This window comes from Loxodonta africana, chromosome X (genome assembly GCF_030014295.1).
Source record: "Loxodonta africana isolate mLoxAfr1 chromosome X, mLoxAfr1.hap2, whole genome shotgun sequence".
Lineage (NCBI taxonomy): Eukaryota > Metazoa > Chordata > Mammalia > Proboscidea > Elephantidae > Loxodonta > Loxodonta africana.
In genome coordinates, this window is record NC_087369.1 from 84,031,632 (window position 1) to 84,050,054 (window position 18,423).

The window sequence follows — 18,423 nt, forward strand, 5'->3', positions numbered from 1 at the left end:
TGAATAAATAAATGATCTTTCATTTATTTTTGTCTAGGATTTAACATAATGCCTTGATATAACAGGTATTTCTGTTTGGTGAAAAGAATATCACTCCATTTCTTACTTTTTAATTTCATCTCCAAGTCAGACTAAGTGCCTTTTTGACCAGATCTATTTCATCTGGCATCACCTTCATTGTTTGTATGAATTCAGAAAATAAATAAAAGCCCTCCACTGTTCCCCCTCTACAAAGCATGCCAAAGAGGCGATCTATTTAATCACACCTTCTCAGTGTCTTTCATATCACAGCTGTTCAATAAATTTTTTTTCAACTAAAGCAGTCCCTTATTAAATTTGTTCTTGTGTTTCCACCATAAGCTTCTGTGAGATGCAGTGCATTTGGCTCTAGGTCTCTTAAATCTTTTCATTCTCAATACTTAGGAGCAGTACTTTATTGAGGTTTAATCAATACATTTTTACTAAATTTAATAAATGTAAAAAAGAATTCCCTTTATTGCTCAAGTGTCTTCCTGACTCTAAGCCAGGCCAATCAACATGAAAGCCAGCTGTTTCATTTTGAGTCTAATTATAAACCATTTTTAAGTTAAAGAATGAAAGAACAAACCCTTAGCCCTTTTACTGTTCTTCTGGCTTTAAACCAGGCCAATGAAAAAATAATTTGGGGCTTCATGGAACTAGAAAAAATATTTTCATTTTGTGTTAAAAGAACCTTGCCTTTTTTTTTTTTTTTAATTCTCCAAGGCAAGACAATGAGTCTTCTAGACCAGACCTACTTAACTACTTCATCTAGCATAGTACCTTGCAGGAAAACAGCCACTGAAATATTCACTGAATAAACAAAAGATGTTTTCCTGTCTTAAGCTGTGATGAGTAATCATTAGATTACTTTTTAAATTAGATCAACTTTTAGACTACGCCCATCCTCAGGACCTAGAGTAGTATATTCCACATAGAAGATGCTTTGTCAAATGAATTAAAAAGCAAAGCCGAGCCCTTTATTTTTACTCCTTTACTGTCTCTAGGCCAAGCCAAGGTGAATCTACTCACCTCCATCTTCCATTTAGGACTGGAAAACCACAACCCGTTTCTATTCTAAAATTTTCCTCTCTTAAATTAGGCCAAGGAGCAAGTGGCATTCCAGGCCAGATTTTATCTCTTTATGTAGCTCAGTATTTAGTACACTGCCCAGTACATTGTTAATTGATACAAAGAGATCCAAATCCATTTTTCCCGTATATTCTCATTAACGAATAAGCTTAGTAGTGGTTAAGTGACTTTAATCTGGATCTCACATCTACTAATTCATCTCCTCCTGTGAGCATACCATAATGATAAAATCATTTTTATATCCAATGGTATACACAGTTCTGAGCCTCACAGCAAGTAATCAATATTCATTCATTAAGCCGACAGTTAATTCCTTATGTCTGTATAGAACAGTAGGCTTTGTAAATTCACACAGATCTTTGTTGTAGGCTCAATGATGATAATTTTTGTACCCCGTTTGTTATCTCTGGGGATAAGAAATACTAAAAACAAAAATCAACACTTATTCAGCAGACATTACTTATATATGTGTAGCAGTTTACAACTTATTGATTTTACACATACGATCTTCTACTACCCAGGATACAATGTCTAGCAAGGAGGCTGGCACATAATAAAACAATCACTATCCATCCTTACACTCATCAGAAATTTAATACTTTACATATTATATTCAGTGTCTAGTTAACAATTCTTCCTCAAACCTTTTTTTTTTTTAATACTTTTTTTCCCCCAGAGTATACTGGTAACTGAGATACAATTTTATAAACTTACTACTTGGCACCAAATAAAACCAATAATTATATTTATATGGTGCTCTGTTTTATTTTTTTTTCTATTTTATAGTTTAAAACATGCTAATATTTCCTTATTCTCAGCTGTGGGCACAAGAAATGAGTGGGCAGTGGTTAAGAGCTCGGCTGCTAGCCAAAAGGTTGACAGTTTGAATCTACCAGCTGCTCCTTGGAAACCCTGTGGGGGCAGTTCTACTCTGTCCTATAGGGTCTTTATGAGTCAAAATCGACTCGAGAGCAATGGGTTTGGTTCTTTTTTTGGTTTTTTACATTACCTTTCTCATTGTGGTTCAAGCATACAATGAGAATTCATTTTAGCTCCAGTGCCTGCTATGTACTATTAATATTCATTTGTCAAATATATACGACCTGGTCTTTGGATAATGATTTACCAATTACAGAAAACTTGCCTCTTATTACTTGGGATAATTAGTAATCATAGAATCAATCCACAGTACCCAAGACAATGGCTGGCACAAAAAAGGGGATGAATATTTATTTATTCATAAACATGTACTCCATTAGTATTTGTATAGTGCTTTTTAGTTTACAAAGCACTTTAATATGTATTTCCTTTCTGAAATCTTTAATTCTATAACGAGAATATATATATATTTTTCTCTCCTTGGTATAACTGGAGTCTAGTATGGCATCTGGCATCTCATAGATTATCACAATAGATTAATCCTTAATATTTTTAGTATATTTTATGCTTTAAAAGCAGTTTCCATGTTTTTTTTTTTCTTTTCTGCTATCTACAATACTGTAAATCTTTTTACTGAAAATCATCATAGTAGCAGAAAAGTGTTGGACACTGATATATATTCATTTACCCAACACATAATTCCTTAAGTCTGCATAGTGCTACATACTTTTAACAAAGGAATTTTCTATTCATGCTTCCTTTAATCTTTGTATTCACAGTGTCTAGCACAAGCGAATTAATAGGTAATCAATACGCATTCATCAAACACTGAAACTCATTCTTTTTTAAGTGCTTTATACTTTGCAAAGCAAGTTCACATATATTTTTCCTCAAGTCATCCGAATGTGATCATAAATAATTTTGCATCCCCAGTGCCCTAGCACAGGGACAGGCACAGAGAAGGAATTTAATATTATTCAGCACATAGTCCTTGGCACATACATTAGGGGTTGGTAAACTATGGCCCACAGGCCAAATCCGCTTGGCTGACAAGCTAAGAATGAATTTAACATTTTTAAAAAATTGTAAAAAATGAATATACAACACAGACTATGCAGCCTCCAATGCCTAAAAATATTTATTACCTGGCTCTTTACTGAAAAAGCCTACTGACCCCTGATTTACGTAATGCATTACAGCTTACAGGGCACTTTCAGATGTTACCTGTGCCTGGTTGCCAAAACACTATTAATGAGAATGCCTTGCTTTCCTCTCACGTTTTAGTCTGAAAAGTGTTTTCATATACATTATCAATCATTTAAACCATCTTCCCACATAGAAGGGAAAAAGAAAATTCAAGAAAAGGATTGAACCTGCTAAATAGCCCCAATTTCTCTCACCTTCAAGTCCAGAGGTGGGTATTAAACCCAGATTGGCACAGTCCACCTATTTGGCCACTACCATGAGCAGGGAGTTCAGGCTGTCTCCTCGGGGACTCACTTTGTCCTAGGGCCAATCACCCTTTCTGTAACCATTATTAGAAATTCAAAATCTCAAGAATCCTGCTCTTCCAGGCTCTAGAAAGTAAGGAGTTGTTGGCTGGTGCTTCTTAGTAGGTTAGCACATCTGGGTATTTCTTGTTTAAGTTCTTCTCAGTGGCTGAGAGAATCTCTTCACACTGTCTCTAGATAGCCTGGCATTTTTCCCCCCAACAGCTTATGCTTTCCTCTTCCCATCAGCTTAGGGCTTCTGAGGAAAAGGGAGGACTTAAATACAATGTCACCTATATGGATGCTTGCTCCTGAGAGTAATAACACAATCCAGACTAGATATTGACTGGATATTGGTATGTCTGTCAAATGGAGAGGTGACGAGAGATATAAGTGTTTAGGAGGGGGAAAAAAAAAAAACCACTTTAGAAAAATCTAGTGAGTAGTTTAAAACTAAGATAAGAAATGGTTCAAAATATTCTCTCAGGGATAATATCACCAATTTTTGATGTTGTCCTCAAGTAATGTTCCTTTAAAGTAATCACATCACAAAAGGACATTAAAAAAAAAAGTGTTTAAATGGAGATAGGAGACCAGGAAGGGGAGAACTACAAATGTTCAAAAGTAGGGGCTACAGCAATAGAAAAGAGCTGAGAAAAGCTAAGGTTTAGGTTCTCATAATGGGATTTCCTCTGGTCTTGGAGCTTCTATACTGAGTTCTAGGTCTTGGGTCTCTAGCTTCCTGCTTTTGCTCTTGAGTTGTCTATTTTCCTTGGGCCTCCTGTTCATCTAGGGCCATAGGTCCTGGGCCTTTTGTGTATCTTGGGCCTTCCATCCAAGGTCTTGTGTATCTTAGGTCTCAGTTCTTGGACCTTCCATGTGTCCTGGCTCTTGGTTCTTTTACGCATCCTAGCTCTCAGGCCTTCTGTTTAACTCCTGACTTGAGCCTTACATCAAACTCCGGCCACCTTCTGTACATCTTGGCTCTCTGGGCTTCTGTCGGTTTCAGGGCTAAGGCTTCATTTTCCTTGGGACATGGGCTTTCTGTTTTAGCCCTTAGATCTCAAGTCTCAAACCATCTATTCGTAGCTTCCCATCTATTTTGGGCTTTCTGCCTTTTGTTCTCCTTCAGTCTTGGGTTTTACTTCAGTTTAGGGCCTTGGGCCTTCTTTTCGTCCTGGATCATCTCACAGGGTAGCGTGGCATAAGGAACAGCTCTGCAAAGCATTTTGATAGCTGACACTCTGCACCTAGTGGAAAGGAGCTAGGAAGCCCCTCTGTCACATGCACATACAGATGCACAGGCACAAAGAAATATCTGAGAGAGGATTACATGAAATCGAAGAAGAGGACATATAGACTCACATGAAGAGGCTGAAATACTGAGAAGACAGCAGGAAGGGAAAAAAGCAGAGAAATACAACACAAGAGAACAGGGAGACGAATGCTGAAATGGAAAAATGACAAAGAGCAAAGAAACACTAAGACACACAGAGAAGGAAAACAGAGAGAAAATGGCCCAAGAGAGGCAGAGAGGAAATGTGGAAAAGAGAAATGATAGGTATAGAGTAGAAACAGCAGAAGGATGGCTAGAATCAAAAACAAGAAGTCAAACAACAGAGGGGGTAACAAACAATCAGGATTCACAGAGAGAAAAAGAGAGGTAGGAAGAACAGGAAAAGAGCAAAAAGAACACAGCACGTGACTCAGCAGACACAAAACAAGTGAAAAAAGGCCAGATAAAGGAGAGTAAAGAGAAGAAACAAGAAAGTGAAAAACACAACAAAACACAAGAGGCACATCTAAGACAAAGCACAAACCACACAGCTCTTAGGAACAAAAAGAGAAAATGAAACAAAGGCATGCATGGAAGAAAGTAGCAAGAGAAATAGTTAAGACACACTTAACATACAGAAGAAAAAGCAAAGACACTCGAGGAAGAAATAGACAAGCAAAGAAATACTCACATAGGCGTGAAAGAGATAAGCAAGAGAGGGAAAAAAGCCAAAGAGACAAGATAAAGCGAGGCGCTAACAGAGGCACAAAAAGCCATCACAAAGCAAAGACAATAAAAGAAAACCAAAAGGTGCCATTAATAATCATAATATTAGTACCAAACCCCAAACCAAACCCATTGCTGTTGAGTCAATTTTGACTCATAGTGACCCTATAAGACAGAGTAAAACTGGACTATAGGGTTTCCAGGGAGCTGCTGGTAGATTCAAACTGCCGGCCTTTTGGTTAGCAGCCTGGCTCTTAGCCACCTGTGCCACCAAAGGTCCATTACTAGTACCAGTACTATTTATATTACTACCAATAATAACAATAACAACAGCAACCACCAACACACATTTCATCTATTTATAAACTTCAACCTTACAAATTTCTTACATAAAACCAAAACATACCAACTCTGCCTGCCACCAGATGGTATTAGTGGTTACTGTTACACTGTGTCAAATGAATTTATGAAACTTCTTGTGTTACCTTTTACTTACCATGGGCCAGACATTATACTAAGCACTTTACATACATGACTTCATTTAACCCTCACAAAAAAGATAAGTCTAATCAGAGACTAATGAGTAGCAGACAGAATTTATACAGAATGCCTGACTCTAACATTCGGCTACAAATGCTTTCACTAGGATTTCCATAAGAACCAAATGAGATGTCACAGATCAGTGAATATTATAATAAAGGGCCCTTAGATAGCATCTAGTCAATCTTCTCATTTTATAGCTTCACTTTTTCCCTCATCTGTATCTTCGTTGTTGTTGTTAGGTGCCATCGAGTTGGTTCTGAATCATGGCGACCCTATGTACAACAGAACCAAACACTGCCTAGTCCTGCGCCATCCTTACAATCATTGTTATGCTTAAGCCCATTGTGGCAGCCACTGTGTCAATCCATCAATCTAATTGGGGGTCTTCCTCTGTTTTGCTGATCCGCTACTTTATCAAGTATGATGTCCTTCTCCAGGGGCGGATTCCTCCTGACAACACGTCCAAAGTATGTGACATGCAGTCTTGCCATCCTTGCTTCTAAGGTGCATTCTGGTTGTACTTCTTCCAAGACAGATTTGTTCGTTCTTTTGGCAGCCCGTGGTATATTCAATACTCTTCTCCAACACCACAATTCAAAGGCATCAATTCTTCTTTGGTCTTCTTTATTCATCGTCCAGCTTTCACACACATAGGAAGGGGGGCAATTGAAAACACCATGGCTTGGGTCAGCTGCTCCCTAGTCTTCAAGGTGACATCTTTGTTTTTCAACACTTTAAAGAGGTTTTTTTGCAGCAGATTTGCCCAATGCAATGCGTCTTTTGATTTCTTCACTGCCGCTTCCACGGGTGTTGCTTGTGGATCCAAGTAAAATGAAATTCTTGACAACTTCAATCTTTTCCCCGTTTATCACGATGTTACTTATTGGTCCATAAGCCCATTGCCCATTGCCGTTGAGTCGATTCTGACTCAAAGCGACCCTACAGGACAGAGTAGAACTGCCCCGTACGGTTTCCATGGAGCGCCTGGTGGATTTGAACTGCCAACCTTTTGGTTAGCAGCCGTAGCACTTAACCACCATGCCACCAGAGTTTCTTTTATTGGTCCAGTTGTGAGAATTTTTGTTTTCTTTATGTTGAGGGGTAATCCATACGGAAGACTGTGGTCTTTGATCTTCATCAGTAAGTGCTTCAAGTCCTCTTCACTGTCAGCAAGCAAGGTGGTGTCATCTGCATAACGCAGGTTGTTAATGAGTCTTGCTCCAATCCTGATGCCCCATTCTTCTTCATATAGCCCAGCTTCTTGGATTATCGGCTCTGCATACAGACTGAATGGGTATGGTGAAAGGATACAACCCTGACACACACCTTTCCTGACTTTAAACCATGCAGTATCCCCTTGTTCTGTTCAAACAACTGCCTCTTGATCTATGTACAGGTTCTTCATGAGCACAACTAAGTGTTCTGGAATTCCAATTCTTCGCAATGTTATCCATAATTTGTTACGATCCACACAGTCGAATGCCTTTGCATAGTCAATAAAACACAGGCAAACACCTTTCTGGTATTCTCTGCTTTCAGCCAGGATCCATCTGATATCAGCAATAATATCCCTGGTTCTGTGACCTCTCCTGATTCCAGCTTGAATTTCTGGCAGCTCCCTGCTGATACAATGCCACGGCCACTTTTGAATGATTTTCAGCAAAAGTTCTTGCATGTGATATTAATGATATTGATAATTTCCGCATTCGGTGGGACGACCTTTCTTAGGAATAGGTATAAATTTAGATCTCTGCCAGTTGGTTGGCCAGGAGGTTTCTTCCATATTTTTTGGAATAGACAAGTGAGTACTTCCAGCGCTGCATCCCTTTGTTGAAACATCTTAATTGGTATTCCGTCAATTCCTGGAGCCTTGCTTTTCACCAATGCCGTCAGTGCAGCTTGGACCTCAACTTTCGGTATCATCGGTTCCTGATCATATGCTACCTCCTGAAATGGTTGAACATTGGCCAATTCTTTTTGGTATAGTGACTCTGTGTGTTCCTCCCATCTTCTTTTGATGTTTCCTGAGTCATTTAGTATTTCCCCCATAGAATCCTTCACTGTTGCAATTCGAGGCTTGAATTTTTTCTTCAGTTCTTTCAGCTTGAGAAATGCAGATCGTGTTCTCCCCTTTTGGTTTTCCATCTCCAGGTCTTTGCACATGTCATTATAAAATACTTTACTTTCTCTTCTCAAACCACCCTTTGGAATCTTCTGTTCAATTCTTTTACTTCATCATTTCTTTCTTTTTCTTTAACTACTTGGCGTTCAAGAGCAAGTTTCAGAGTCTCTTCTAACATCCATTTTTGTCTTTTCTTCCTTTCCTGTCTTTTTAATGACCTCTTGCTTTCTTCATGTATGATGCCGTTAATGTAATTCCACAATTCATCTGGTCTTCAGTCATTAGTGTTCAACACTTCAAATCTATTCTTGAGATAGTCTCTAAATTCAGGTGGGATATACTCAAGGTCATACTTTGGGTCTCATGGACTTGTTCTAATTTTCTTTGGTTTCAGCTTGAACTTGCATAAGAGCAATTGATGGCCTGTTCTGCAGTCAGCCTCTGGACTTATTCTGACTGATGATATTGAGCTTTTCCATTGCCTCTTCCCGCAGATGTAGTAGATTTCATTCCTGTGGATTCTGTCTGGAGAGGTTCACCTGTATAGTCACTGTTTATGTTGGTGAAAAAAGGTATTTGCAATGAAGAACTCTTTGGTCTTGCAAAATTCTACCATTTGATTTCCGGCATCTTTTCTATCACCAAGGCCGTATTTTCCAACTACTGATCCTTCTTGTTTCCAACTTTCACATTCTAATCTCCAGTAATTATCAATGCATCCTGACTACAAGTTCTATCAATTTCACACTGCAGAAGTTCGCAAAAATCTTCCAATTTCTTCACCTTTGGCCTTAGTGGTTGGTGCATAAATTTGAATAGCAGTTGTATTAACTGGTCTTCCTTGTAGGCGTACGGATATTATTCCATCACTGACAGCATTGTGCTTCAGGTCAGATCTTGAAATATTCTTTTTGACGATGAATGCAATGCCATTCCTCTTCAAGTTGTCCTTCCTAGTAGCCCATATGATTATTTGATTCAAAATGGCCAATACCAGTCCATTTCAACTCATTAATGCCTAGGATATCAATGTTTATGCATTCCATTTCATTTCTGATGAGGTCTAATTTTCCTAGATTGCATACTTCATACATTCCACATTCTGGTTATTAATGGATACTTGTAGCTGTTTCTTCTCATTTTCAGTCGTGCCACATCAGCAAATGAAGGTCTTGAAATATCTTTAATTTTCCCCATCCCTTTAGAAAACTGACTTGGTTTTCACACCCTTCAAGTGTATAATGGTTGCTTCAGGGTCTGGGTTTCTTTCACTATTAAATCCTAACTGCAATTAGAATCTCTTACAAGGGGAGGTGACAAAGGGCCAACCCTTTTAGTAGAAACCAAAAACTATGTTTAAGGCTTCTATATGTTTAGGTCTCTAAGAGTGCAAAGGACTTATGGAGTAAATGTATAGAGCAGACAAGTAGAGGCTAAAGTACTCTGATACAACTAGAATATATGCAATGTCTCTGAGTTACTTCATTGAAACCCCTTCCATCTCACATTTCACACCACTTCACGTTAAACCACCACACCTCAATAGTTCTGGAGTGATCCTCACAGGATTGTAACACCAACTAACTTCATCCTGCTATTCTAAGCTGCTGAAGAGGTTGGCATATTGATATTCACGCAAAAGGCTGACTTCCTTTGGTGTCTTCAAATCTCCTGATTCTGTGGAAGCCCTGGATGCACTGCTTTTGGGAAGGATAATGATTTGGCAGATATGGACGAAACGACCAAGAGCTACAAAAAAAAAGCAGGAGAGAAAAACTGTAAATGCCGTAAAGAAGTATTAACTGAGTACTGTGCTAGAGTTACATAGGATTCAAATTAATGGGACATGGGAACTGTCTCCACAGAACTTAGAAACAAATTTGAAGCTTTGAGGTCCTTAGAGATAAAACTAATACAACTTCCTCATCCAACAGAATAGGAAACTATGGCACATAGGAAAATGACTCGCTCAACATCACTTGGTAAGGTCACTGAAAATATCAACATTAATCATAGCCTCACTCCTGTAGTTAAAGACTAGAATCCTGTTTACAATGTCAATCAGCTAGGAATGAGTCCCTTTAAATGATTAATAAATGAGACCACAAAAACCAACAGTAGATATTAAGGTAAAGAGAGTAGGGTCTAAGAACAGGACTATCTCAAGTTAGCGTTATTTAAGACCCCTGGTTATGGGCCATGACACTTTGGCTCTTGTTTGTCTAGAGGCAAGGATACCAATAGCGACAAGGATAGCCACAGAAGGCAGCATTTTCAAAACTATTAATAGCTTTCTGAGATAAAAGTGAGTCACTCTGGTAGGCAGAAGTTCTCAAAGTAAGAGAATTCACATAGAGTACTGGCTGCCCTAGCAGAACTCACTTAAAAATTTTGAATAAAGAGAGATCCTCCTAGATAACTCTCACCTTAGCTTTCTATTTCTAGGCTTTCTAACAAGTTCTTTTAACTTTATCTATTTTCAAATCCATGAATCTTTCTAGTCAACTAGCAGCAATTACATTTCAAGAATTTCTACATGGTGAAAAATCTTATGTAATTTCTAGGGCATCCACTCTTTATAAAGAACGGTAGACAATGCCTGTATGATCAGGACTTATCATACTGAATGGTCACCTCCATCTCCCAACCCTTATTCTCTTAATCAGCCTGGCCCATCACTAAACTAGAGTATGAAGGCTTCCATCAACGAGCCCAACATTAAAAAGATACAACTTATTTTTATCTTCTCAAACAGTTTGTTGTGTGCTTCATCCCACTGATATCTTAGGGCATCCTGAAGTATGTAAATGATTGGCAAAGTTCTCTTGCTAAGCCTCAAGGTAGAGTTTGGGGACCAGATAGAATGGTATGATGATTTGCCCATGATCTAGGTCACCAACGTGGCATATATTGCTCATGTTCTCCAAAAAGGAAGGACAATTTATACGTAGGACTCTATCACTTACAATAGTCCTACCCTATACAACTGTACTCATGCAATCTGCTCCCCTCTTCACACCATAACTTTTGCCAATCTCATACCCAGATGCTTCCCAAGTTAGTTAAGAAGCTATTTTTGCCACTGCAGACACAGAATAATGCAGAATACAAATGTCAATAGAAAGCTAAGTGCAACATACACCTGAAAGCAAGATAAAAAATAAGACTACAGAGCTTACCCACTTGATATATGGTGGTTGTCTTTTGAGATTCCATCCTCCTATCTGGGTGCAGGGAAGTATTTTGGTACAATTTCTTGGCATAGAGTTGTTGACCAGAGTTAGTGAGCATTTCCCCTGGAAGATCCTCATGCCCCATCTCCACCTAAGGATCTTCAAAGGGAATGGGTCACTAACACTGTAAGACAACAAGCCTATTATTTTATGGAAGACCTGGAGAAGAGAAAAAAGAAAAGTATATTACTGAAATGTCGTGAACTGGAAAAATATGCCTCAATGGGCAACAAGTGGTGGAATTCACCATGAATTAACCAAGGGTAATTAACACACCAATAAAATTTTTCTGAAGGTGATTCAAAAAAAGTTGCAGCAGTCCATCAACAGGGAACTGCCAGAAATTCAAGCCAGCATCAGAAGAGCACATGGAACTAGGGTATCATTGCTGATGTCAGATGGATCTTGGCTAAAAGCAGAATATCAGAACGATATTTACCTGTGTTTTACTGACTACGCAACGGCATTTAACCGCGTGGATCATAACAAATTATGGATAATATTACAAAGATGGGAATTCCAGAATATTTGCTTGAGCTCATGCGGAAGCTGTATATAGATGAAGAGGTGGTCATTCAAACAGGACGAGAGGATACTGAGTGGCTTAAAATCAGAAAAGGTATGCATCGGAATTGCATGCTTTCACCATACTTATGCAATCTATATGTTGGGCAAATAATCCGAGAACCTGGACTATATGAAGAAGAATGTGGCATCATGATTGGAGGAAGCCTCATTAACAACCTGCATTATGCAGATGACAGAGCTTTGCTTGTTGAAAGTGAAGAGGACTTTTGAAGCACTTACTGATGAAGACTGTCTAGTGCTGTTATAACAGAAATACCACAAGTGGGTGGCCTGAGCAAACAGAAATTTATTTTCTCACAGTTTAGGAGGCTAGAGGTTCAAATTCAGTATGCTGGCTACAGGGGAAGGCTTTCTCTGCCTGTTGGCCCTGGAGGAAGGTCCTTATCTTTTCTACGCTTCTGCTCCTGGGCAGTCTTCATGTGGCTTGGCATCCCTCTCTCTTCCTTCATCTCTATTTCTATTGCTTGCCTGTTTAATCTCTTTTATATCACAAAATAGATTGACTCAAGAACACCCCACAGGAATCCTGTCTTATTAACATGATAAAGACAACCAATTCCTAAATGCAATTATAACCACAGGTAGAGAGATTAGGATTTACAACACACATTTTGGGGAACACGATTCAATCCATAACATCCCATCCTTTGGCCCCCAAAAATTCATGTCCTTGCCACATGCAAAACACATTCACTCCACCACATCATCCCACAAATCTTAAATCAACTCCAAGTCCAAAATCTCATCTTCTGAATCATTAAATCAAATATGGGTGAGACTTTAGGTGTATTCCGCCTGGGGCAAAATTCCTCTTCATCTGTGAACTTGAAAGTGGTGTTGTCTGGTGTTCTAAAACTGACGGGCTTTGTTTAATAATTCTTGTAAGTTTGGCTTGATTTTTACATATTCCCTTAACTTCTGTTTATTTGGAAATGTCCTAATTTCACCATCATATTTGAACAGTTTTGCAAGATATATTATTCTTGGTTGGCAATTTTTTCTTTCAAGGTTTTATATATGTCACCCCATTGCCTTCTTGTCTGCATGGTTTCTGTCAAGTAATCAGAGCTTAGGCTTATTGTTTCCCCTCTGTATGTGACTTTTTGTTTTTCTCAAGCCGCTCTCAGGAGTCTTTGTTTTTAGAACTGCTCTCAAGATTCTTTGTTTTTCTCGAGCTGCTCTCAGGATTCGTTGTCTTTGGTTTTAGTGAGTGTGATTACGATATGCCTTGGTGATTTTCTTTTGGGGCCTATCCTATACAGGGTTTGCTGAGCTTCTTGAAGGGTCAGCTTTTTGCATCTTTCACGATATTAGGTAAGTTTTCTGTCAGCAATTCTTCAATGATCTCCTCTGTGTTGTCCATTTTCTTCCCCTGTTTCTGCAACTTGGTCACTTGTAAATTTTTTGCTTTTTGTTGTATCCCACATCATTCTCAGGGTTTCTACATTTTTCTTCATTGTTTTCTCTGATTTATCTTTTGGATTTCTAATTGCTGTTTTTGTATGATTTCTAGTTGTGAATTTATTTTGGCATTTTGTTCCTGTATTATTTTCCTGAATTCTTCCACTGTTTCGTCAGTTTTTTTTCCATGACTTTGTCTATTTTTTTTTCATCATTTTTGTCTCCTTTTTCCTTCAACTCTTGGATAGCTCTGAGTATGAGAGATTTGTATTCCCTATTGGGTTTTTATTATTATTATTATTATTGGGTAGTTCCAGTGCCTTTTTTTCTACTGGAATGTCATCTGGTGTTTTATTTTGGACACCTACTGGAACCATCCTGTCTTGTTTTTTATTAAATATTTTTTTATATTGTCTGCTGTCTTCTGGACGGTCAGTAGTTATTTTCTTCATTTATTAATTCTAGATTTGTTTGTCCTGCTTTTTTGTTTTATTTGGTTAGGCCTGAGCAGGTGCACTGTGTTCTTTGTCGTTTGCTTGTATGTGGGCATGTTACTTCTCACCACCTTTTCTCACCACCTTTTCCAATGGGCATGGCCAGTCACTTAGCAATGGCACAGCAGGGCATGTCCAGCAGGTGCTCTGTCTCCTGCTGGGGGCTGCATGAAGCTGCTTTCCCATACTCCCTGTATGCCAGTTTCCAACAGGAATCCAAGATGGTGAATCCATGGTGCATTAGCTGATAGGTGACTTCCGCTCCATATCTCCCCTAGCTCTCTGTTCTCTGTCAGGTTCTTATTCCATTCGGTGCTTGGTTGAATTATTTCTCTCTTCATTTGATGCTTAGGGTTCCAGGATTGTTGTCTGTCTCTGCTTTACTTAGTTTTTTGGTTCTTTGCTGTGGGGGGATGGTGTGGTGCTCGTGTCTATAGTGCCATGTTCAAGGATCTGCACAGTTTATTTTTAAGTCAATCATCTTCCCTCTCATATCTTCTAAAAATGACAAGAAGAAACCACATGGCCCCTTTAGGATCTTGCTTAGAAATGTCCTCAGCTAAATATCCAAGTTCATCACTTGCAAGTACAACAAATCCTCAGAGCTTAGTACTACCACTCTTGCCAAAGGAAGGTGGGAATAATTTAAAAGCCTGTTAATCAATATGGAGAGGGATACAAGGCTATATAGGACAATACAAGTTAGGTTTTTACTTAGAAAAATAGGGGTAAATATTAAGGTAACCACAAAGAGGTATAACAACTCCATAACTCAATATAAAAACCAAGAAAAACGTAACAACTCAACAAACATAAAGTCAAACACTACGAAAATGAGAATCGCATAATTTACAAAGAAAAACGTCTCAGCACAAAAAAGTAAGTGGAAAAATGAAATGGTCAACAACACACATAAAAAGGCATCAAAATGACAACACTAAACACTTATTTATCTATAATTACGCTGAATGTAAATGGACTAAATGCACCAATAAAGAGACAGTCTCAGACTGGATAAAGAAACACGATCCGTCTATATGCTGCCTACAAGAGACACACCTTAGACTTAGAGACACAAACAAACTAAAACTCAAAGGATGGAAAAAATATATCAAGCAAACAATAAGCAAAAAAGAAGAGGAGTAGCAATATTAATTTCTGACAAAATAGACTTTAAACTTAAATCCACCACAAAGGATAAAGAAGGACACTACATAATGATAAAAGGGACAATTGACCAGGAAGATATAACCATATTAAATATTTATGCACCCAATGACAGGGCTGCAAGATCCATAAATCAAATTTTAACAGAACTGAAAAGTGAGATAGACACCTCCACAATTATAGTAGGAGACTTCAACACACCACTTTCGGAGAAGGACAGGACATCCAGTTAAGAAGCTCAATAGAGACACGGAAGACCTAATTACAACAATCAACCAACTTGACCTCATTGACTTATACAGAACTCTCCACCCAACTGCTGCAAAGTATACTTTTTTTTTCTAGCACACATGGTACATTCTCTAGAATAGACCACATATTAGGTCATAAAACAAACCTTTGCAGAATCCAAAACATTGAAATATTACAAAGCATCTTCTCAGACCACAAGGCCATAAAAGTGGAAATCAATAACAGAAAAATTAGGGAAAAGAAATCAAATACTTGGAAACTGAACAATACCCTCCTGAAAAAAGAGTGCATTATAGAAGACATCAAGGAGGGAATAAGGAAATTCATAGAATGCAACGAGAATGAAAATACTTCCTATCAAAACCTCTGGGACACAGCAAAAGCAGTGCTCAGAGGCCAATAAATACACACATACAAAAAGAAAAAAGAGCCAAAATCAGAGAACTGTCCCTATAACTTGAAAAAATAGAAAGTGAGCAACAAAAGAATCCATCAGGCCCCAGAAGAAAACAAATAATAAAAATTACAGCTGAACTAAATGAATTAAAAAAAAAATGAATTAGAGAACAGAAAAACAATTGAAAGAATTAACAGCGCCAAAAGCTGGTTCTTTGAAAAAATTAACAAAATTGATAAACCATTGGCCAGACTGACTAAAGAAATACAGGAAACAAATAACCCAAATAAGAAACGAGATGGGCCACATCACAACAGACCCAACTGAAATTAAAAGAATCATATCAGATTATTACGAAAAATTGTATTCTAACAAATTTGCAAACCTAGAAGAAACAGATGAATTCCGGGAAAAACACTGCCTACTTAAACTAACACAATCAGAAGTAGAACAACTAAATAGACCCATAACAAAAAAAGAGATTGAAACGGTAATCAAAAAACTCCCAACAAAAAAAAAGCCCTGGCCCGGATGGTTTTACTGCAGAGTTCTACCAAACTTTCAGAGAAGAGTTAACACCACTACTACTAAAGGTATTTCAAAGCATAGAAAATGACGGAATACTACCTAACTCATTCTATGAAGCCACCATCTCCCTGATACCAAAACCAGGTAAAGACATCACAAAAAAAGAAAATTACAGACCTATATCCCTCATGAACATAGATGCAAAAATCCTCAACAAAATTAAAAATATTGTCAGTACCATACTTAATGGTCTGACTGAGACTAGAGGAATCCCGGAGGACATGGTCCCCAAACCTTCTGTTGGCCCAGGACAGGAACCATTCCCAAAGACAACTCATGAGACATGAAAGGGACTGGACAGTGGGTAGGAGAGAGATGCTGATGAAGAGTGAGCTATTTGTATCAGGTGGACACTTGAGACTGTGTGGGGATCTCCTGTCTGGAGGGGGAATGGGAGGATAGAGAGAGTTGGAAGCTGGCCAAATTGTCACGAAAGGAGAAACTGGAAGGGCTGACTCATTAGGGGGAGAGCAAGTGGGAGTACGGAGTAAGGTGCATATAAACTTATATGTGACAGTTTGACTTGATTTGTAAACGTTCACTTGAAGCTCAATAAAAGTTACAAAAAAAAAAAAAAAAGCCTGTTAATCAGAAGGAACAGGCTCATTCTATTCCTTCCACTAACTATGTGATGCGACAGGCAGTAATTTCTTGTTTTGCATCTCTCTTCGCTTAAAAAAAAAAAAAATTTTTTTTTTCATTTATGAAATGGGGATAAATTATGCCTGGATTTACTGATCTACTGGAGCCTACCTCTGAGGGTTAAAGGAAATAATATGCAAAATTCAGTGTAGAAAGTTAATAGTATGTATGTGTATGTACATCAAAGAAATTATATAACAATTGACAAAAACTGTGTCATATTCTGCTTTAAAAAGAAGCAATGCAGAAAGGTAGAGCCCTTAAAGCCAAACACGGAAATCCCACAACAATGAGCTCCCCAAACTACCTTTTTCTCCAGTGGCCTGCAAATCAACTTTTTGGATTAGTTGGAGTGTGTCCAGATTCTCAAAAGGAATGATCTGCTGGATTTCTTCTTAGAGCAGCTTGCAGTCCTCAGGTCTTACGTGGTAGGATCATCCTTGAGGAGGAAAACAGGGTTCAGAAGAAGGCACCAGTAGGATACCAAAACTGTTGAGAAAATCTCAACAATAACAATAAAACTAGGATGCATCGTCTTAAAGCATTAGATATAGGTGTCTCCTGTCTCTACTTTTTAGCTTATTTGGTCTCCACAAGGGCCTGTAATTGCAAGCATTAGCAATATTGCATAAGGATTAGGCAAGTGAAGAAAAAGAATTATATGAAAATATGGGTCAAGCCAATGCCCTCCTTAAGGACTGACTAAATTTATGGTCTAAAGGTTATCCTGTTGTTGAAAATACTTCAAGCACAAGGTGGCAGAGAAGTTCCTCCTACTACTGTCTGGAAGTATAACAGCTTCGACTGTTTTTACTAATTAGCTAGCTCACTTTACTATAGGATAGGAGCTCGGATTATATTTGATATATATTTGACTCTGCTCCTTCCTGAAACTCCATTAATGAGGGTAAGTGGACACCCCATGTTTCCAAGAAAAGTTATCCAAAGAATTTTTAAGTAAATGGATCCAAGCTCAAATTCTTTTATACGCTGCCAAGGTTAGAGTACCTAGAAAGAAATAACCATTCCATCTGACTGAGACTAGAGGAATCCTGGTGGTCATGGTCCCCAAACCTTCTGTTGGCCCAGGACAGGAACCATTCCCGAAGACAGCTCATCAGACATGGAAGGGACTGGACAATGGGTTGGAGAGAGATGCTGATGAAGAGTGAGCTACTTGTATCAGGTGGACACTTGAGACTGTGTTGGCATCTCTTGTCTGGAGGGGAGATAGGAGGATAGAGAGGGTTAGAAACCGGCAAAATTGTCACGAAAGGAGAGACTGGAAGGGCTGACTCATTAGGGGGAGAGTAAGTGGGAGTATGGAGTAAGGTGTATATAAGCTTATATGTGACAGACTGACTTGATTTGTAAACATTCACTTAAAGCTCAATAAAAATTATTAAAAAAAAAAAAAAAAGAAATAACCATTCCAGCCTCTCCAAATCTTCTGAACCATAATGGCTGAGTATGACTGCTTTAGCATTAAAGTCCTCTAGTTTTGTTATTCCAGTG

At 38.3% G+C, this 18,423-nt stretch overlaps 1 long non-coding RNA gene across 5 annotated transcripts in view; it reads right to left on the reverse strand.

The window, feature by feature from the left end:
* Nucleotides 1-4,936: 4,936 nt before the first annotated feature.
* Nucleotides 4,937-18,423, reverse strand: part of LOC111751390 (uncharacterized) — a 44,049-nt gene continuing 30,562 nt past the window's right edge. For 3 of the 5 annotated variants that reach the window (XR_010319808.1, XR_010319807.1, XR_010319806.1), the window contains exons 3-7: nucleotides 17,917-18,127; nucleotides 17,216-17,347; nucleotides 11,326-11,538; nucleotides 9,685-9,895; nucleotides 4,937-5,509 (exon numbers count right to left, since the gene is read on the reverse strand). This is a non-coding gene — a long non-coding RNA (uncharacterized LOC111751390). The remainder of the gene's footprint in view (nucleotides 5,510-9,684; nucleotides 9,896-11,325; nucleotides 11,539-17,215; nucleotides 17,348-17,916; nucleotides 18,128-18,423) is intronic. The other 2 variants (XR_010319809.1, XR_010319810.1) reach the window with 2 other exon arrangements.